The sequence below is a fragment of the Bos grunniens genome, chromosome 11 (genome assembly GCF_055505025.1).
Source record: "Bos grunniens cultivar Pamir isolate PY7600 chromosome 11, Bosgru_T2T1.0, whole genome shotgun sequence".
NCBI classification, from domain to species: domain Eukaryota; kingdom Metazoa; phylum Chordata; class Mammalia; order Artiodactyla; family Bovidae; genus Bos; species Bos grunniens.
This window is the reverse complement of record NC_141175.1, coordinates 39,450,283-39,473,406: the sequence shown is the minus strand read 5'-3', so window position 1 is coordinate 39,473,406 and position 23,124 is coordinate 39,450,283.

Sequence of the window (23,124 nt, the reverse complement as noted above, 5' to 3'; positions counted from 1 at the left end):
AACATGTTAATATATTAATAGATTAATATAGTTATTAATATAATTGGAGTGGACCTAAGATGCTTCTTGGGCTTCTCTGGTAGCTCAGCTAGCAAAGAATCTGCCTGCAATGTGGGAGACCTGGGTTCAATCCCTGGGTCAGGAAGAGCCCCTGGAGAAGGGAATGGCTGTATTATCTAATATCTCCAGTATTCTGGCCTGGAGAATTCCACAGACTGTATAGTCCACAGGGTCACAAAGAGTCAGACCCAACTGAGTGACTTTCACTTCACTTAAGCTGCTTCTTAAATGCATTTATGTACATTATAAATTTTCTACAATGAATGTATACTACTTTTATAATCAGGGAAAAAAGCTATCAAAAGTCCCCAACCCATGGCAGTTCCTCAAAAATTTAAACACAGAGTTACCAAATGACTGAGCAACTCCACTATGAGACATGTACTCAAGAGAACTGAAAACATATATCCACAAAAAATAACTTCTATGTGAATGTACACAGCAATATTATTTATAATAGCCCCCAAAATGGAAACAATCCACACACCCCTCATGACAAATGAAATGTGGTATATCCAGCCAATGGAATATTTTCCAGTGATAAACAGAATGAATTACTGACATGTATAACATGGGTGAACCTTGAAAATATTGTTAAGTGAAAGACACCAGACACAAAATGACACTGATTGTATGATTCTATTCACCGGAAATGTCCAGAATAAGTAAACCCATAGCAACAGAAAGTAGGTTAGTGGTTGGCAGTGGGGCATAGGGAGTGACTGCTAATGGGTGAGATGAAGAAAATGTTTTAGAATTAAACAGTGATGATGGTTCTGCTACTTTATGAGTATACTAAAAACCACTAAATTATACACTTTAAAGGGTAAACGTTGTGGTTTGTGGATTATTATATCTCAAAAAAAAAAAGAGAGAGAGAAAAAAATTCTCCTACCCAAATGTTACATTTCACTGCTGCTGCTGCTGCTGCTGTTGAGTTGCTTCAGTCGTGTCCGACTCTGTGAGACCCCATAGACGGCAGCCCACCAGGCTTGCCCATCCCTGGGATTCTCCAGGCAAGAATACTGGAGTGGGTTGCCATTTCCTTCTCCAGTGCATGAAAGTGAAAAGTGAAAGTGAAGTCGTTCAGTTGTGTCCGACTCTTAGTGACCCCATGGACTGCAGCCTACCAGGCTCCTCCATCCATGGGATTTTCCAGGCAAGAGTACTGGAGTGGGATGCCATTGCCTTCTCATCAATTCAACAATTTAGTGTCCTTACTTTTCAAAGAAAACTCAAGATGGTAGAGCTCAGCTGCCCCCAAAATGCCAAGCCTTTGTAGGCAGAGCAGGTGACCATCTGTTTATGGGGTGAATGGAATTCTGAGAAAGTAACAAGAAATCACTCCCCATCAGTTCCTTCCTTCCACCAGTTAGTCCTTGCTCCCTGCCCCGCTCCCCGCCTCCCTCTTTCCATCCCCAGGCACTAGAATCGCCCTGCCCAGGGAACCCCACAATAAGGAGCTAATCCTTCAAGTTACCCTTCGAGATTGACATTCTCTATTAAATCTCCCCTATAAAATACAAGTTTTCTGATATTTTAAATGCACCACCTGTGTGGGAATTAATTGCTGAAAGGGAAGGCAACCCAGGAGACAGAACTCTGCCGAGGGCTTGCCGAGGTTCGCAGCAGCAGAGCCTCCTGGGATGGAAAAGTCTTGGTGGGCACGAGGGCACTGGTGCTAGGAGCCTTCAAAGAGGGAATGAGGACAAGGGCATCAAGGCAAGCACACCAACTTCCCAGTCCTAAGCAGCTAAATGTGCTTCTCAACCTACTCAGGCCTGGAGGCCTTAAAAGTGAAGCGGAGCAGAAAGGGCTGGCAAAGCTGGTGGCGGGTGTCTCCCCCAGACCCTCCCCTCCCATAGCCCCATGGAAGGCTTGGCACCTAAGGACACTTGGCGATCTCAGTACTTGTCTTCTCAGTTTGCCTCAGTTGAGCCTCTTGTTCAGTTAGAAGGCCAAGTTCTCCCACAGCCTTCCCAGGAATATAAGACAGGGCCAAGAGTAAAGTAAAAAGAGTCAGTTTCAAAAAAAGCATACTTGAAATTTTAAAAGCTGGCCTGAGGACTTCCCTGGGGGTTCAGTGGTTAAGACTCTCCATTCCCACTGCAGTGGGCAAGGGTTCCATCCCTAGTCAAGAAGCTAAAAGCTCGCAGGCTGTGCAGTACAGCCAAAACGAATTTTTTTAATTAGAAAAATGAATAAATAAAAAGTGGCCTGAGGTTTTTTTCCGCAAGGTGTACAGAACTTAGCAAAGAGCAGGTGAGTATGTGGGCTGGAATTCTTGTGGAGGATGGGGCAGAGGTGGGAGGTCCTGAGCAGTGTAGCCCTTTGAGTAAAGATGCTGTCCTCCTGCTCGGGGCCAGGCCGGCCTGGGTTGGGCAGATAGTGTGTTGAAATGAAAAACTGGTGGAGGACTTAACCTCACTCAGTATGACAGACTCTAGGTCCATCCACATCTCTACAAATGACCCAGTTGCATTCCTTTTTATGGCTGAGTAATATTCCATTGTAAATATGTACCACATCTTCTTTATCTATTCGTCTATCGATGGACATTTAGGTTGCTTCCATGTCCTGGCTATTGTAAACAGTGCTGCAATGAACACTGGCATACACATGTCTTTTTGCACTATGGTTTTCTCAGGGCGTATACCCAGGAGTGTGATTGCTGGGTTATATGGTAGTTTTATTTTTAGTTTTTTATTGTACATTAACGCATATATGTGGAATCTAGAAAAATGGCACAGATGAACCTATTTGCAGGGCAGGAATAGAAATCCAGACATAGAGAACAGACATATGGACACAGGGAGATAGGGGAGAGTGGAAGAATTGGGAGATGGGTTTTGACACATATACACTGTCATGTGTAAAACAGACAGCTAGTCGGAACCTGCCGTACAGCACAAGGAACTCAGCTCTGTGCTCTGTGCTAACCTAGAGGAGCGGGATATGGGGTGCGCTTGGAGGGAGGTCCAAGAGGGAGGGGATATAGGTATACACAGAGCTGATTTACTTCATTGTACAGCAGAAACTAGTGCAACATTGTAAAGCAATTACACGCCAATAAAAAAATCAGTGGAGGAATTCAGAGAGTGGGGGAGGAAAGGGGAAGCAGTGGGCACACAGTTCTGCACATGGAGTTTAGGGACTAGAAGGGGAAGATTCTGTTGACAAGTACAAGGGCTCTCCACACGTGCCTAGAGACCAAAGCCTCCCATTCATCCAACTCAACAAATATTTATTGAGTACCTACTATCTGCAGTCAATCCTAAAGGAAATCAGTCCTGAATATTCATTGCAAGGACTGATGCTGAAGCTGAAGCTCCAATACTTTGGCCACCTGATGCAAAGAACTGACTCACTGGAAAAAAAAACCCTGATGCTGGGAAAGATTGAAGGCAGGAGGAGAAGGGGATGACAGAGGGTGAGATTGTTGGATGTGATCACCGACTCGATGGACATGAGTTTGAGTAAGCTCTGGGAGTTGGTGATAGACAGGGAAGCCTGGCGTGCTGCAGTCCATGGGGTCGCAAAGAGTTGGACACGACTGAGCGACTAAACTGAACTGAACTATGTGCTGGGCACTGTCCTCGTCTCTGGGGACACAATCATGAATGAGAGATTAGAAACCCTGCCATGATGACAAGAACATGGAGAAACTGGAACCTCTGTACATTGCCAGTGGGAATGTAAGATGGTATGTCCTTTGTGGAAAATGGCATGGCGTTTCCTCAAACAATTAAACATAGAATCATGTGGCATATACATACCATGGAGTGGAATATTATTCAACCTTAAAAAGGAAGGAAATCTGACACATGCTACCACATGCCTGAACCTTGAAGACATTATGCTAAGCGAGATAAGCCAAATTCAAAAAGACAAATATTGTATGACTCCAATTATGAGGCAGCTAGAATAGACAAATTACAGAGACAGAGTAGAATGGTGACTGCCAGAATCTAGGGGGAGGGAAGATGGGAGTTATTGTTTAATGGGTGGAGAGAATCTGTTTGGGATGATGAAAAAGTTCTGGAAATGGATGGTGGTCATAGTTGCAGAACAATGTGAATGTACTTTAATGCCACTGAACTATACACTCAAAAAATGGTTAAAATGGCAAATTTTGTGTTGTGTATGCTTTACAATATATATTTTTTAAAACCCGGCACATGGAGCTCAGGTTCTAGAGGCACAACCTGGAGCAGAGCTCATTAACGAAGGGTAGCGCTAACTGTCCCCATCTCAGATCAGGGGCATAAACTGCATCCGGGTTCTCCAGAATCTGGGTGGGGCGGTAGAAGAGGGTCAAGAGAGAGGAGGGCAGGCACAGGTTCCCACGTGTCCTCTTCACACAGAATATCTGTTTTCAGTGTCAAGTCTGTTCCGATAAAACTCTGGGGGAAGCAAGGCCACCACATAGATTCATCAGTTGTAATAAATACATGGGTCCAGTAGGAAATGCTGGCGCTGGGGGAGGCTGTGTATGTGTGGAGTCAGGGCCTATATGGGAACATTCTACCTTCCTCTTAATTTTGTTGTGGACCGAAAACTGTTGCTTTTTAAAAATGTCTTTAGGGAAAACAAAAGGCCACCACTGCTTAAAAACAGGTCTTTTTCCTAAACTACTGCCTTCTTTCTCTAAAATGATCACTAGTTGAGAGATATTTCCTTGAAGAGTGAGCGGGCAGGACAACTTGGCAGGAGGGTCCCCTGAACCAGGGTTCCCAGACAGGCACTGGCTTTGTGGGGGGATCCCATGGCGAGATGGGGATCCAGGGAGCAGGAGACAGGCCTGGCAGGCTGGGGCTCTCATAGCCCTCTGGCCCCTCCCCTGGCTGCAGTAGTCAGTTATCAGACGTCTGGCTCCAGCTCCTCTGGAGGGAAGGGTTCGTGGCTGAGTCACCTCGGTCTTGCCCAGGGTGAGGTGTGGAAATGGCACCCAATTTTGCCCTTGGAAACCTTGGGTCCCAGTTGTGGCCCCGCCCTTTATAAGACACTTAAGGTCCCAGCCTGTTTGCTTAGCTGTAAAATGGGGATGAGCGACACCAATACCACCCGTCTCCCGGGATACGACGTGCCACCACTGCCCGGGGAGGTGCCCAGGGGGCTTAGCATTTGGGGCCCTAGAGTTCAGGAAGAGGGTCTGTGGGCCCCAGCTGTGCTGCGGGGCCCTGGGGCACCCCTAGACGCTTGGACCTGCCAAGCCAGCCTGGCCAGTCCCAGCATTGATGGGATGCAGAAGGGGCCCTCAAGCACAGCCACCACCCCCAGAGCCAGCAGCCAGGGAGAGCGCCGGGTTGATGAGACAGCAGCCCTGGGACACCTGAAAATGCTCCGGAGCCAAGTCAGGGTTTCAGAAGCTAGTTTCAGAGGAAGGAGGCCCCGGCCTGCCATACACACCCCCGCCCAAGCCTTGCCCTGTACTGCCCGAACCCCCTCTCCACACGTGATGGGTCTCCACCTTCCACACTGGGCTTTGAGTTCTGGAAGGCAGGGACCCAAAGTACTCGCCTCTACTCCTCCAGCCCAGAGATCAGTATAGATTAGTAATTGTGTGACAGGTTGGGGGGGTGGGGGCGGTGACATCGGGTAGATGACAATCACAGAGGTTATATGGTACATATAACCTTAGCAAGGCTGAGGCGTGGTTCTAAGGGCCTCGCTTTCACTCACATAAACTTCACAAGAGTCCTAGCAGGCGTGTACTATTGCCATGATCCATGTGTTTAATGAAGGAACCAAGGTGTAGACAGTAACAGGCAGAGTGGCAGAAGAAGGACTTGAACCCGAGGTCTCAGTTTGCCCCTTGCTCCAAAGTGCCTGGGCCAAGGTGCTCTCTGCGGACTCATCCATGTTTGCAAAGGGGATCTGCAGGCCACCTGGAGAGGCATCTGCCCTGAGATGTCCCTGCAGGGAGGCCATCCCAAGGCTGCACAAAGCTTTCATTGACAGAGAAGACACAACCTCCTCAGACAGAGCCTAGGCCTGCTTCCCTCTCACTTGGCCCAGCCTCTGGACATACAGCTCTGTCCCCTCCTTCACTCTCAGGCGACTCTCAAGTATTTGGACTCTTCCCCAAGCTGACGGTCCTGGGCTCAACACCCTGGGCTCCCAGGTCCCCAGACCCTCTCCATCCTGATGACCCGCCCCAGATGTTTCCTTCTTGGTGTGCACTCCTGGTCTACAGGGAGCCTATGCTAAACCAGCCTCTTCATGCCCCTCCACAAGCCCATCTCAGGCTCCCCCAGTACCTTCTTGGATGACTAAGTTCGTTGAACCCAAATATAAAATACTACCTTTTCCCTTACAAAATTCCTTCCTCTTTTTCCACCCTGATAAGACTGTTTGAAACCCTCACTTTGTCACCCCAAAGCCATTTACCAGAGCTGTCATCTTTAGCTTAGAGCAGACCCTACCCAGTGGGTCTTTATTGATTTAAAATTGCTGATTTAAAAATCCTTTTCAGGACAGCTTTCAGTTTCCTTATCTGTGTTTCAATCTAGGATAATGGATCTGTCTGTGGACAGACTGCCTTTCCCTGGAAGTACTATTTCAGGGACATGAGTCAACCGAGATGGGGAAATGTGACGGGTGGACTTTGCTCTGGGGAAGCGGGTTCCATTACCATGTCCTCTACTGTTGGGAGCCTCATTTCATTCCATATGATGCTGTTACTTTTTCTCCCCAGCCTGGGGACTATTCTGAAGGGAGGCAGAGTTGGGAGTAAATGGGAATTGGCAGATTTTTTTTTTTCTCTGTGACATGAATACTTTGCCCATCCCCCCTAGCAGTGGGCCTGTCTTTGCCTTATTCCTCCTCTTGACTTCAATGAGGAAGCAGACAGGCAACTTTTGTGCTGGTTGGGATTCCTGTACAATCTCTTCTAATTCTGGACTTGGCTCCTTCTGGACATTCTCACATGCGTGTACCACACACCAAGTACCCCATACATGTGCAAAAACAGTGGGTTCATTGAAAATCTAAGCTCCTGGGGCTTCTTTTGCTGATGCCCCTTCTTTTCCTTGTTAAAATCATTTGTGATTTCATCATCAGAATCTAATTTCCACTAGTTAGAGTGCTTAAGCTTAAGTGTTTTTTTCTCTATCCTTCACATTATATTCCTAATTTAAAAAAAAAAAGAAAAGAATTCCATTAGGCAGCATCTCAGAATCACCACCTGACCAAGCCCAAATTCATTTCAGGCCTTGGGGACACATCAGCAAATGACTTTGCAAACTCCTGAAATCTTTTCAAAGATGTGTGATATTGTCATTTTAGTTTATTGTTATTCTCCCCATGGGGAGACATGGTATCATCATTTTATAGTCAGACAGCATTTGCAAATATCAATAATAAAATTGCATTATGCATGCATACTATGTATAATCTATTGTTAAGACAGAAACCTCAGACTTCCCTGGTGGTCCAGTGGTTAAGAATCCGCCTGCCAGTGCAGGGGACACAGGTTCGATCCCTGGTCCAGCAACATTTCACATGCCACAGGGCAGCCAAGCCCATGTGTCACAGCTACTGAGCTTGAGTGTCCTGGAGCCAGTGTTCCACAACAAGGGAAGCCGCCGCAATGAGAAGCCTGCGCGCGGCCAAGAAGAGGAGCCCCCACTCACCGCAACTCGAGAAAAGCCTGCACATAGCAACGAAGACCCAGCACAGGCAAAAATAACAACTAAATAAGTAAGATAGAAACCCCCTAGGGGTGTGACAAACCACCAACTCCACTGCTTTCTACTCAAAGGTAGCTTTCTCAAATGGTGTGGAATAAGTGATCTTTGTCTCAGACATAACCTGGCTTTTCTTTAAGTCCCCTTACTCCTTGGGGCACTCCTTCAGTCACTCAGGGTGACTCACAGAAGCAGATTTGGGGATAAGGTGGCCAGTGAGCCTCAAATGGTCAGGTTATGGGAGAAGCAGAAACCTGGCTCTGTCTCAGTGAGTGGGCTGTCTTCAAGCAAAGCACTGAAAAGGGGAGAACTCGGGCCCCCCCACTGCTCCCTAAAAACTCATCCCAGCCCCAATCCCAGGAGTTTTGTCCCGCCCTCTGGTCAATCCTAAAGGAAATCAACCCTGAACATTCATTGGAAGGACTGATGCTGAAACTGAAGCTCCAATACTTTGGCCATCTGATGCCAAGAGCCAACTTACTGGAAAAGACCCTGATACTGAGAAAGGTAAAAGATGAAAGGAGAAGGGGGCAGCAGAGGATGAGATGGTTAGATAGCATCACCAACTCGATGGACATGAACTTGAGCAGACTCTGGGAGATAGTAGAGGACAGAGGAGCCTGGTGTGCTACAGTCCATGGGGCCACAAAGAGTCAGACATAACAGTGACTTAACAACAACTAGTCCTTCAGGCCACTCCATCAGGTCCTGCCCCACCCCATCCTCAGGGAGTGTCCCGTTCAGTCCCCTCTATACATCTCCCTTCAGAATATCAGTGAGCCATAATTGTATCAAGAAGCTTTCAGAATGGAAAGAGTTTATTCACAAATTCACACTGATGAAAAAAGGAACCTGACTTAACAGTAATGGAGGGGTTTCAGGCTACGAGGCCGACTAGGGCTGGATGGGGAGGACTTGCCCGTGAACCCCAAACTAGCCCTGATCAGGGGCAGTTCAACAGCACCTAATTTCCAGAATAACTGAGGTTCCCATGAATATGTTTTCTGAAAATGAAACTTCAATGGCCAAAACACTATTTTAACCATTTTAAAGTGGTTGCTCAAATGTGGCCCAGTTTTCTAATGCTTTAAAAAAATACCCTTTTCCCACTGAAGTGGTCATCATTAGGAGCTTTCCCTAAGGAACAAGATAACCACATGACTGTGGTTACTGTTTGCGTTTTCTCTCTCCCTCCCCATGGCTTTTACTTTCCTTTTACCTACACATCTCTCTCTCTCTAGAAAAGACCTACCACCTTCACCTTTCCGGGCAATTTATTTTCTTCTTCAGTGGGTTGAGAAATCAGATAGCCGCTTTTCTTAGAAAAGTGTACTAAGTAAATGTCAACAGACTTTGAGGCTCTCAGAGAGATAAAGCACCCGGCTTAAATGCAGGGGGTTTGAGGTAGTTACTCCTTATGGGCTCTGTTTTCACTAACTCCCAGTTCCAGAGGGAGAAGGGGCTCCAAGATTCACTGCACCTGGAATGTTTCTTGTGTACTGATGGATTTATTATCCATCCTCTGGCCAGTAACAGCCATCACTTCTATCGTTGTTATTATGCTGCATGCAAGAGCCCCATGTTTTGCTCTTATTCTATTCGTTATTTGTAGCCCTGTTAGGTGAGTAGGGCTTCCTGGCTAGCACAACTGGTAAAGAATCTGTCTGCCAATGCAGACGACGCAAGAGAAGTAGGTTTGATCCCTGGGTGGGGAAGACGCCCTGGAGGAGGAAATGGCAACCTGCTGTAGTATTCTTGCCTGGAAAATTCCATGGACAGAGGAACCTGGTGGGCTACAGTCCATGGGGTCGCAAAGAGTCAGACATGACTGAGCAACTGAGCCCCAGAGGGGCTGGACGCTTTGCCTCCACGAGGAGCCTCATCTAATAGATAAGGTACACAGTCCTGTGATACTTGACACTGAGCTGGCATCTTGCTATCAGGCATCTGGAGTGCTTCACAGACTTCCACCTCTCAGCACTGACAAAGTATCTGTGCCCATGGCCACTTTATGGCACAGCCAACAGCGGCCCTAAAAGGAGACTCCATGGAGAGAGCAGAGCACTGCCCACTGGACCGCCACCAGGCGCACACGGCTGCCGGCACCACCATCTGCCCGCAACGTTTGGAGAGGGCCCCTTGGCTGTGTTTGGAGTTGTTCTGAGCACTAATGATCTTACTCTGTGTCTTTCACCCTGTTGGGCTGGGACCCATGACTGGGTTGTGAAATCAGTTTAAGGGGCTGCAACCAGCATTTTTCTTTAAAAAATAAACGGAACAGAAAATACCCAAATGGATCACACAGAGTGAGTGTTATTTTTACAAAACTTTTGCTTCGGTTTTATATATCTGTTTGTAGGTGGTGATCAAGGAAGTTTGAAAGGCAGTGACCTTGTGCACATCCATCCTGAGACCCATCTTCCTGAGACCCATCCCTGCCACCCCCATGCCCAACTGGGAAGCCAGTGGGAATCTGTTCAGAGCCCCACATCTGGATTCACCTGGAAGGAACGGGAGTCAGGGAAATCTTGGAGGAGGCAGGGCTTGCCATGGCACAAGCAGGAATAGAGAGGGGGCGGCAGGGCAGAAGGAAAGGTATGGGCAGCGTCCTATGGTAATGAGTGAGGCAGACTAGGCCCCGGAGGGACCTGAGGGGACAGCCTGCTCCCTTGGAGAGGTGGGAAAAGAAAGCCCGTTTAATTTCAAAGACCCATTTTCTTTCCTTTTTTTAAAAATCACACACATATTTAATCAAGAAACTAATCCTATGTTCTCCTCTAGGAGTTTTATAGTTTCTGGTCTTACATTTAGATCTTTAATCCATTTTGAGTTTATTTTTGTGTATGGTGTTAGAAAGTGTTCTAGTTTCATTCTTTTACAAGTGGTTGACCAGTTTTCCCAGCACCACTTGTTAAAGAGATTGTCTTTAATCCATTGTATATTCTTGCCTCCTTTGTCAAAGATAAGGTGTCCATATGTGCGTAGATTTATCTCTGGGCTTCCTATTTTGTTCCATTGATCTATATGTCTGTCTTTGTGCCAGTACCATACTGTCTTGATAACTGTGGCTTTGTAGTAGAGCCTGAAGTCAGGTAGGTTGATTCCTCCAGTTCCATTCTTCTTTCTCAAGATAGCTTTGGCTATTCAAGGTTTTTTGTATTATGTATTATGTATATATCACTCTCCGACATACATCACAGCAGAATCCTCTATGACCCAACTCCCAGAATATTGGAAATAAAAGCAAAAATAAACAAATGGGACCTAATTAAACTTAAAAGCTTCTGCACAACTAAGGAAACTATTAGTAAGGTGAAAAGGCAGCCTTCAGAATGGGAGAAAATAATAGCAAATGAAACAACTGACAAACAACTAATCTCAAAAATATACAAGCAACTCCTACAGCTCAACTCCAGAAAAATATATGACCCAATCAAAAAATGGGCCAAAGAACTAAATAGATATCTCTCCAAAGAAGACATACAGATGGCTAACAAACACATGAAAAGATGCTCAACATCACTCATTATCAGAGAAATGCAAATCAAAACCACTATGAGGTACCATTTCACGCCAGTCAGAATGGCTGCGATCCATAAGTCTACAAGCAATAAATGCTGGAGAGGGTGTGGAGAAAAGGGAACCCTCTTACACTGTTGGTGGGAATGCAAACTAGTACAGCCACTATGGAGAACAGTGTGGAGATTCCTTAAAAAACTGGAAATAGAACTGCCTTATGATCCAGCAATCCCACTGCTGGGCATACACACTGAGGAAACCAGAAGGGAAAGAGACACATGTACCCCAACGTTCATCGCAGCACTGTTTATAATAGCCAGGACATGGAAGCAACCTAGATGCCCATCAGCAGATGAATGGATAAGAAAGCTATGGTACATACACACAATGGAGTATTACTCAGCCTTTAAAAAGAATACATTTGAATCAGTTCTAATGAGGTGGATGAAACTGGAGCCTATTATACAGAGTGAAGTAAGCCAGAAAGAAAAACACCAATACAGTATACTAACGCATATATATGGAATTTAGAAAGATGGTAACAATAACCCTGTGTATGAGACAGCAAAAGAGACACTGATGTATAGAACAGTCTTATGGACTCTGTGGGAGAGGGAGAGGGTGGGAAGATTTGGGAGAATGGCATTGAAACATGTATAATATCATGTATGAAATGAGTCGCCAGTCCAGGTTCAATGCACGATATTGGATGCTTGGGGCTGGTGCACTGGGACGACCCAGAGGGATGTTATGGAGAGGGAGGAGGGAGGAGGGTTCAGGATGGGGAACACATGTATACCTGTGGTGGATTCATTTCGATATTTGGCAAAACTAATACAATACTGTAAAGTTTAAAAATAAAATAAAATTTAAAAAAATAAAGAAATAAAAAAAAAAAGAAAGAAACTAATCCTGGAATGGGTTAAACTCTTACTAAAGCATAACTGGTTGATATCAAGGGCCTGAAGAAAGCCAGAGAATGTGCTGTCTGAGGATGCTGGTGGAGGATTAAGCTCCTCCATCAGCAGATGAGGAAAACCTTGAGACCTGTGAGGAAAGGATGTGACCCACAGTGATTACTCATCCTCAAGTGAGAAGACTGATTTTATTTCCCAGCAGTCCTCAGCAACGGGATGGTTACATGAGAAATAAGCATTTCTGTTTTGAGAGAAGGAGTAAGAAGTGGATAGACCTACGCCTTCCCAGAGGTGAATAATTGTGAACTTGACCCTCTTCTGCCTTCAACATTCACTCTATGATCATGCACATGGCTTGATCTATCTCCTTCCCACCAGTGACTTCCTGAAAACACCACTGGTCCAGGCCTGGAGACCCACAAACTTGCTTGGTGTTCCCACCAGAAGCCTCCATTCAACAATCCCAAGAAGAATTATAACAATCTCTGGCCCACTCCCCACCCCCCTTCCTGTATTCCTGATTCTGGCTCATCCTCCACCTACTCAAGCCATCATCCAGGTCAGCACCCTGTGAGTCACCCCAGACTCCTTCCCCTCCCTCCTTGCTCCCCACCCAAGGTCATCATCCTGGCGACCTCTCCACTCTGTCTTGAATCTGTCCAGCTCAATCCTCTCCTGCCCTCACTATTGCAGCAGCCACCCACTGATCTTCCTGCGTCCTGTCATGGCCGCCTCCAGCCAAGTGGTTCTTAACCAAGATAAGCAACAGAATGACTTGGGGAGGTATTCAAAATCTAGACTCTGACTCAATACATCTGGCCAGATTGAGCACGTATATTTTTGCAAAAGCACTCCCAGGTGATTCTGATGTGTACCCTTCATTAAGAACCACTGCCTCCTCCTCCTCCTCGTTATTAATAACAACAAAAACAACAATTAACATTTTTTTGGGCACTGACAGGTACTTCCTTGTGTAATCTTCATGACAAGCTGGTTAGGTAAGAGCTATCACCTACTCCCATTTTACAGTTATTGACACTGAGGTACGTAAGTCCCATGGCTGGTAAGGGGGATGACCAAACCATGACACATCACTCCTAACCATTCTGCTCTCCACACTACTATATAGTCTTGGTGTGAGGCTCCCTCCTTAAACCTCTTTAAAGACAGTTCTAGAAAAAGATGGCATCTTGGGGACACACTCATCATTTCCCTCTCCATGCAACCTCCCACCAACAGCTTCTAAACTCTGAAATAATTACCTTGATCAGTGTGGTAGTTCCATGGTGTACAGATATGAAAAAAACTCACTGAGATGTATGCTTAGAATTTGTGATTTTATGTTCATTGCTGCTGCTGCTGCTAAGTCGCTTCAGTAGGTCTGACTCTGTGTGACCCCATAGACGGCAGCCCACCAGGCTCCCCCATCCCTGGGATTCTCCAGGCAAGAACACTGGAGTGGGTTGCCATTTCCTTCTCCAATACATGAAAGTGAAAAGTGAAAGGGAAGTCGCGCAGTCGTGTCCAACTCTTCACAATGCAATGTACTGCAGCCTACCAGGCTCCTCCGTCAGTGGGATTTTCCAGGCAAGAGCACTGGAGTGGGGTGCCATCGCCTTCTCTGATTATTCCTCAATAAAAACGGACCCTGGAAAAGTCACTTAGATAAGAAAAAAACACAAAAAACTAGCAAATGTGAAAGAGGAAGGAACTTGCAGGCACAGAAGAAACTAGGAAGAAGCCATCACAATGCTGGCAATTACAAAGAATTCTCTAGAAGAAAAACACATTTAAGAACCAATTAAGGAAAGATCCCCAGAGCTAACCTACAGGAAATCGTTAGAGAAGAGAAGGCTTGGAGGAGGCAATGACTGAAGACAGGATTCCCTGCAAGATGAAGAATAAAAAACCCCAGCACAGGCTGACTTGTCTACAGTGGGGAGCATATAGCTGGGAGCTGTAGCAGCCACAGCAGCAAGGACACAGGGGCTCTAAGAGTCCACAGGCGTGTCCTTGGGCCAGAGAATGGCGGATGCCCCCAAGTCAATAGCACTGAGGGGCTTCTTCCGAAAGAAACTTCATGTGATTTCTGTACCAATAAGGAAGTCCAGCCTCATCAAACCCAGTTCCTGGTATATTGGGTGCTGATGAATACAAAGGGTCCCACTGGGGTCACCGGTGTTTCCAGCTCCCACTGTGCAGTCCAAGGGAGCAGGGCCTGACACAATGATTTTGAAGTCCATCCTAAAAGAGCAAAGAAAATTCTGAGAGAAAAAAAAAAACAAGTGTGAAGTATACCTTATCACTAGCACTGATTAGTTATATTGTATTGGCCAAAAAGTTCACTTGGGTTTTTCCGTAACATCATCATTTTTTGGCCAACCCAATATTTAAAGAAAATGTGATCAGGACATATGGTGCTGGTGCAGTACAAAACAGTTCACTGGGACACACCAGAGAATCCTGGAGCAGACTCAGGTATATACATGGAATCTACTGTAAGATCCAGGTGGTATTTCAGATCAGGAGGGCAAGCATAAACAGGATTATCTATCTATCCTTAAGGAAAAGGAAGTTAAATCTTTAACTCACAACTCAGGAAAATACAACAAATTCATCCAGATTTTAATGTAAAAAAAAAATCCCAAAAAGATGAAATTAAAAGTATTAAGAGAGAATTTAACTAAATCTATAATTCTGTAGCAGAGAAAGCCTCTCTGAGTTTGACACAAAGACAGAAACCAGGCCAGGCCTAGAGATCCAGAGAGTCCATCAACAGCCCCTCCCCCTCGCCCCCAGCCCCTCCTCTTCCTCCAGTCCCCATTCTGGCTCATCCTCCACCTGCTCCTTCTGCCCTCCATCAGCACCCTGTGGGCCACCCAGACTCCTCTCCCTCCCTCTTCACTCCCTCACCAAGACCACCATATCTTGGCCACCTCTACTCTGTCTGTAGCTGCACAACTCAATTCTCTCCAGGCGGCCCCACTGGGCCTTGTCTTGCCACCATGGTGCCAGTGCGAGGGCCACCAATGGGCCTCCCTGCTCCCAGCCATGGCCACCTCCGCCTAGCGGCTTGGAAAGCCTATACAGACTACCTTGATTGCATGGACATTTTAGTTTTACAAATGCTTAAATAGCAAACAAAACTAAATGGCAAACGACAATCTAGGATAAAATATTTGTAACGTAAAATAGACAAAGAGTTAATAGTCTGAATATACACTGAGTACTCTTTTCAATCAATAAGACAAAAAGAATAAACCACATTAAAATTTTTTTTAAAATGCAACCCCATGGACTGTAGCCCACCAAGCTCCCCTGTCCGTGGAATTCTCCAGGCAAAAATACTAGAGTGGGTCTCCATTTCCTTCTCCAGGGGATCTTCTTGACCCAGGGATCGAACCTGGGTCTCTGGCATTGCAGGCAGATTCTTTACCATTTGAGCCACCAGGGAAGACCCTAGTAACACTAAATAATAATAAAATACTAATGAAATTTTTAAAAAGGATATACCAATAGAAAACTATTGACAAATAGAAACAATTTCTCAAGAGAATCACCAATGACTAACTGGCCTGTAAAAAAAAAGTCCAAAACAAACAAAGTCCAAGTAATAAAATAATAAGTAAAAATAAAGCGGTAACAACAAAACACTATTTTGCTTATCAAATTTGCAATTAAAAAAAATAATATCTAGTGTTGGGAAAGATGTAGTGAAAGAGAGAGTCTCGCAGGACTACAGAGCCTAATTGATATAAGCTTTCTGAAGGCAACTGGGCAATGTATCAAAATCACTGAAAGTGTGCATATCCTTTGATCTAACAATTCTACTTAAAGACTATAACCTAAGGATTGAAAATAAGGACATGCACAGAGTCAGTATTATATATAGGCCACCACTGTTGGTAACCTAAAGGGACATTACTAAGGAATTGCTTAAATCGTGGTAGATATATAGTGAAATACCAGAGTCATTAATTTATTGACAAGGAAAACTGTCAACAATGTATTGTTAAGTATAAAAAGTAAGTCACAGAACAGTATGTAACATATGAGTATATGAACCCATTTGTGTAATGGAATGTGTATTTATATCTATGTATGTGCACAGAAAAAAGATCTTAAAGGATATAACCAAAATAGTTTACAATATATGTCTCTGGCAAGCATTAATTAGTATAATTTATTTTCTTCTTTGTGTTTCCTACTTCTTTTACAAGAAACACACCAGTGTGATACAGACCTCTCCCGTCACCTGGTCTAGAATTCCCATTTGGCTCTGAGGGTCCATATATATAATATACTGCCCTCCTTATCTGCAAATCCAACAAGCCAAGGATTGAAAATATTTGAGGGGGAGAAAAATCCATAAAGTCCCAAAAAGCAAAACTTGAATTTGTCCTCTCACTGGCAATCATTTACACAGCACTTATATTGTATTTACAACTATTTACATAGCATTTCCATTGTATTAGTTATTGTAAGTACTCTAGAGATGCTTTAAAGTACACTGGAATTCCTGGAGGTCCAGTGGTTAGGACTCTGTTTTCACTGTCGAGGCCTGGGTTCAATCCCTACTTGGAGAACTAAGATCTCACAAGCCACACAGTATGGCCAAAAAAAAGAAAAAAAGTATGTGGGAAGATGTGCATAGGTTATACACAAATACTACACCATTTTATACAGGGGACTTGAGCATCCATGAATTTTGGTAACTCCAGGGATGAGGCGAGAGCTCCTGGAACCAAGGCCTGGACACGGAGGGACAACTCTGTATATTTCTGTGCTATTACAACCTTTCAAACAATGTTGTCTACTCAATTCTCTTGACTGTGGGTACAGTCTGTGTCTTACATTTCTTTTGTGTTCCTCTAAATGCCTGAAAGAAAAACTGTGAAACTGTTAGTCGCTCAGTCGTGTTTGACTCTTTGCGACCCCATGGACTGTAGCCCACCAGGCTCCTCTCTGTCCATGGAATTCTCCAGCAAGAATACCGGAATGGGTAGCTGTTCCTTTCTCCAGGGGGTCTTCTTGGCCCAGGGATCAAACCTGGGTCTTCCACAATGCAGACACATTCTTTACCATCCAAGCCACGAGGGAAGACCCTTCTCAGTACCTAGGACATAGCAAGTTTCCAGCAAACAGCCCAAGGATGAATATGTCATTTCTGTGTCAGTACTTCTTGGGCTGCCCAAGCACGGGCTGATTGGCTCCACAGGTGTAGCATCCAAGCCCGGTTCCCGGCCAGGCTTGAGGCTGTGTGTTGTGGGCCACCTGTCAATCTGGTCTTGTGAAGATGCCTATTGTTGCTGCTAATTACTGTTGAGTGATGGGGCTGTTTGTTTAAAGCAAAGGTTACTGCTCCCACACTCAGAGGCATAGCCAATCCTGTGGCATCCTGTAATTAATAAGTATTCCCTATGGCGAAAAGTTGGCTTTGATCCAACAGATCCCTTCCCACTCCTTCCGCGATCCTCATCCTATTTACAACTTCCCATCTAGGCCGCTGGAGGCCTCGTCTGGAGAAGCACCCCCTTTATCCAAACTATGGGCCTCATCAGAACAGCCCTGCATCCCTGGTGTCCCTAACCTGACTCACCAGATGCTCCTTGTCCCCCTAGATGATAAAGTTTGCTCTTGTGTTTAAGCAAATCTACTTCCCAAGCAGCTCAGCCTTCCAAGCAGTAAGCCCAGAGGTTGAAAGAGTCCTAAGAGACCACTGGAGGAGTGACATGAGGAATTTTTTTCATGTAAACTCATCATGGTTGTCCATAATTTCTGCCCTCAGTACTCATTTCAGTTAAACTCTCTGGAGAAAAAAAATACAAATGCTATCGGAAACAGAGGTGTCAGAGTCAAAGAGATGACCAGTTGACTGCTTTTCTACTCCCTCTTTGTACAGATATAAACAATCCCGGGTGCTCCCAAGGTTCTGGAAGAAGCAGAGAGAGAAGGGAAGTCCTGGAGCACCTGCCATGAGCACTTGTGAGAGGCCAAGCTTAGATGCCACCATGGGGACCTTGAGGTAGCAGTTCACAGCCCCATGCCTCAGTTCCTCATCTGAAAATGGGGCGATAATAGTGGAACTTGCTTCATAGACTTGTTGTGGGGATTAAATGAGTTCATGGGTATGAACCACTTTAAAACAGTGGCAAGCTACAGGTGAACAAGATGTTAAGTGTTTGCCACTGATAATGTCACGGTGACAGCCATGTGCTGGGCACCGTCTGCCCTTCTGTAGCCCAGGATTTCTCACCTCAACACTGCTGATATTTTGGGCTGGATAACTCTTCGTCGTGAACAGCTGTCCTGTGCCTTCATTGAGAGGATGTCTAGCAGCATCCGTGGCCTCTCTCTATCCGCTGGATGCCAGCAGCACACCCCACCTCACCCCCTCACCAAGTTGTGATAATGGAAAACATCCCCAAACATTGGTAAATATCCCCTACTGGTGCTGGTGAGGGCAAAACGGCCCCCACTTGAGAACCACTGACAGTCCTAGGGCTTCCGTGGTAGCTCAGCGGTAAAGAATCCACCTGCAATGCTGGAGACTCAGGTTCAATCCCTGGGTCAGGAAGATCCCCTGGAGTAGGAAGTGGCAATCCACTGCAGTATTCTTGCCTGGGAAATCCCATGGACAGAGGAGCCTGGTGGGCTACAGCCCATGGTGTTGCAGAGGACAGAGGAACCTGGTGGGCTACAGCAGATATGACATGCAGAGTCAGACATGACTGAGTGACTAAACGTTCATGACACAGTCCTATAAAAACCACTGCCAAGGAGGAGCCATACCACATACTCTGATCTCACACCTCTGCGCAGGTCCAGTGTGGATCCAGACCTGGAAGCCCCTTGTTGATGCCCCTTGTAGTCAGATGTAGGAGCTTCGGGTGGGAAAGTAAACAGTGGCCAACGTGTTTCTCTAGGTGGCTACCCTCTTCTCTTCTTTCAGATAAACAAGAAACTGGAGTCTAGGCCATCTCCTAGCTGGGAGGTACCTCTGGCAGCCTGTGGCTGTGGCCTTAGTTAAAGGGCATAGGCGTGGCTACCAAGGCTCCTGGGAGCATAGTCTAGCCCAGAGAGAGGGCCAGATTAGGAGGCAGAACTGAAGCCCTCGCCACGGCAGAGAAAACACCCTTACCTAGTGAGGTATCTGGGCACAAGAGGTGTAGCCTCTTCTCAGGAAACAAGTGGCCTCTGCACTTGATTCTGAAAAGAAGCACGTTGCTCTCTTCATAAAATAGGCTTCTAAGCACTTAGCACTGTTGAAGTTTATTGTGCATTTATTTTGACCCAGCATTTGCAACTGCTACAAACCCATCTATGGAGATATTAGCACAGGTGTACAACATTCACACGGGGCTGTGGTATACTAATCTAAAGTTTGGGCTTGGGACCTGATGCCTGGTTCAAATTCCAGACCCAGCACCACCAGATATGTGACCGAGACAAAGTTATTGACCTCTTTTGTGGCTTAGCCCCTTTATTTGTGAAGCAGGGCAATAACAGGGCCTATACCTCAATGGGCTGTTATAAGGGTTATGACTTTCCAATATGCTAAGAACGGTATCTGTGATCAATGCTGCTGCTGCCAAGTCGCTTCAGTCGTATCCAACTCTGTGTGACCCCATAGATGGCAGCCCACCAGGCTCCTCTGTCCCTGGGATTCTCCAGGCAAGAATACTGGAGTGGGTTGCCATTTCCTTCTCCAATCCATGAAAGTGAAAAGTGAAAGTGAAGTTGCTCAGTCGTGCCCGACTCTTGGCGACCCCATGGACTGGAGCCTACCAGGCTTCTCCGTCCATGGGATTTTCCAGGCAAGAGTACTGGAGTGGGGTGCCACTGCCTTCTCCGATAAATGCTAGCTATTGTGATATTCATTGTGCCCTTGATTAGTAATAGCTAAAAATCTAGAAATTTATGAATCAACTGGTTAAAAATATGTGGCACATCCATTCTACGGAATACTGGGCATCACTGAAAGAAAGTTGAACTGTATCTATTTAAATACTGGAACTTATTTAACAATAAAGGTCAAATTGTTAAATAAAGAATCAAAAGAGTTGCAGATAAGTACCTGTAGCTTGAGATTATTTGTATATAAAAAGAGCTATATAGAAACGGACACATCTTTATCTTCATGGGAAATTTCTAGAACACTCAAGAAGCTGTTAGCAGTAGTTATATCTAGGGAGTGGGAATCGATGACTGGGGAATTTTTGCTTTCTCCTGCAGTATTGTTAGAATTTCCTACTATGAGCCTGTATTTTTAAAAAAATTATAGTTTTTTATTTTTTTAAAAAAGGATAAATATGTATCTACTTCTGTGGAAACATTTTCAAGATATATTGTGAAATCATTTTCACAAGTGGCAAAATATGAATGGTACAAGCCACAGGAACAAATCTCAGTTCACAAATTCAGATGTGCAAGAAATCAAACTTTAGTTTCTATAACTCAACACAGTGTTCATGGTGAGTTTCCATCCGGCCAATGGGAAGCTTAATGCTAGGTATGTCTGAACACTGAGAAGTGCCAGACATAGGACACTGGAGGCAGCTGTGAAGCGGGCTGAGGCCAGATGTAGTAACCTCTGCTGCTCTGGGCTGCTATGGGCAGCCAGGAATCTTGGACCAGGCTGCCTGTGTCCCCCCAGCTTGGCCCCACTACGTGGCCATCACTCTCTGGGACCTCACTCCTGCCTGCCCAGGTGAGCTGCTAGAAGGCAGGGCAGGGCTCCAGACACCTCAGATCTTTCTTCCCTGTCTCCTGCCCTCATCCAGTCTGCAGAGGGTAAGGCTGCAAGAAGTTGGGGTCTTGCCACTTAGGTGAAATCATTCTTCCATCTTGTTTCTAGTCAAAGCATTCATCCTGAGGAAGAGAATCCTTTTTCTTCCATGAGCTATTCTACACACCCTAAAGTTTCCCTAAATGTGTAAGCTTTTGACACACAAAAGCCAGAGACACCCGAGGGATGATTCCTTTTTCTAATCTGGAGAGCTGACTCGAGGAAATCAGCTCCATGAATGTGAGAGTGGAAAGGGGGAAAATCCAGGGAGGAAAAAAGAATCCTTTCTCAAGTTTTATGCAAGCCACACATATGTATAAATGCAAAGCAGAAAGTCTGAACATTTCCAGCAAACAATTAACCCACCAGTACCTACCAGGCATGTAAACTGCAAGACAGGGGTAGGAATGCAAGAGGAGCTTTATCAGTGTTATTCTATGAATCTCTAACCTGCTTGGATTTGTAATGATTAAGCCATATTCAGTACTGTTTATATAATCTATTATTTTAAATAAATAATATCCATACATTTTTTTACCTTCAGGCTGGGGGTGGAAGGTGATGATGGTGACACCTGTCTGACCCACTGGTGCCTTGGCAGCTATTTGCATGATGGGTTGAGGCGCCTGTTGGGAAATAACTCTTTCTAAAGGAAGGAAGAGATAGGTACGAGCTGACCCAGAGACAAAAGCTCTGCTCTGTGGAATGGAGGATGTAATTCTAAGCTAGGATGGTAGTTGTGATTTAGACTTATCTGTGGAGCTGAAACTGATGGCTCTGTAAGGCAATAGGGGTACCAGAAGCCCCATGGCCCTGCTCTGACACTAGAGAGCTGGCTGACTTCATGCCAACAGGACTGTCAGTGGCTCTTAGCAGGTGCAGTGTGCCTAATGGGTGTGGTAATGTCAAGGAGATCTGATAGCTCCATGGGGGTGTGGCAGGGGCAAAGGGAGGTTGCAGAGCTGAACAAAGGGAAAAGATAGTGGGAGTGGGGGTAGGGGGTTAAACTAACCTTATCCATCGGCACATGGGAGACACATACCCTGAGAATCCCCAAAATGATCATGGGGTGAATGAGTGGGAACCAGGCAGGACCTAGGACCTCGCACTGGCAAGTAGGAGCAAAAGTCAGAGACATTCGGCTGGGCTCTAATGACGTGATAAATGAACACGACTCCAGGTGTGTGCACAGGTGGGGAGCACAGGCGATGGAGCCACAGTGTCTATACAGGAGAGGTCAGGGACGGTCTCCTGAGTCAGCTGACACAGGTAACTCAGAGTGGGTGGGAAGGGTGGAGGATGTGAGGAATCCTGTATGCAAAGGCCAGGAACTGTGAGGGAATGAGCCGCGGTTTAGGGAACTGAAAGCAGCTCGGGGTGAATACAGGGTAATGGTTAAGAGGCGGCAAAGTTTGTGTTCCATGGTAAGGAATTTGAACTTTATCCTACAGGCAGTGGTGACACTCAGAAAGGCACTTTAAGCAGGGAAACGGGATGATCAAGTCACTAGGAAAGCTTTTTCACCACCACACTCCCACCACTCCTAGCTAACTCTCACGCAGTTGCGCAGTCTGAGTGTTGCTTCCTCCAGGAAGTTGTTCTTTGGCCACCCTTTGAACTGTGGTGTTGGAGAAGACTCTTGAGAGTTCCTTGGACTGCAAGGAGATCCAACCAGTCCATCCTAAAGGAGATCAGTCCTGGGTGTTCATTGGAAGGACTGATGCTAAAGCTGGAACTCCAATACTTTGGCCACCTGATGCGGAAGAGTTGACTCATTGGAAAAGACCCTGATGCTGGGAGGGATTGGGAGCAGCAAGAGAAGGGGATGACAGAGGATGAGATGGCTTGATGGCATCACCGACTTGATGGACATGAGTTTGAGTGAACTCCGGAGTTTGTGATGCACAGGGAGGCCTGGTGTGCTGGGACTCATGGGGTCGCAAAGAGTCGGACACAACTGAGTGAACTGAACCCTCAATTAAAGCTTCTAGAGGTTCCCAAGCACCCCCCAATCTCTAAACACTGTCATGCTTTCCTGTGTCCTCATTCTTTTCTCTCCCCTCATACACTGTGAGTGCTGAAGGCAACGGATTGTGCCTTCTGTGTGTCTTTTCTATGTTGTATCCCCAGGATCTGGCACAATGCCTGACAT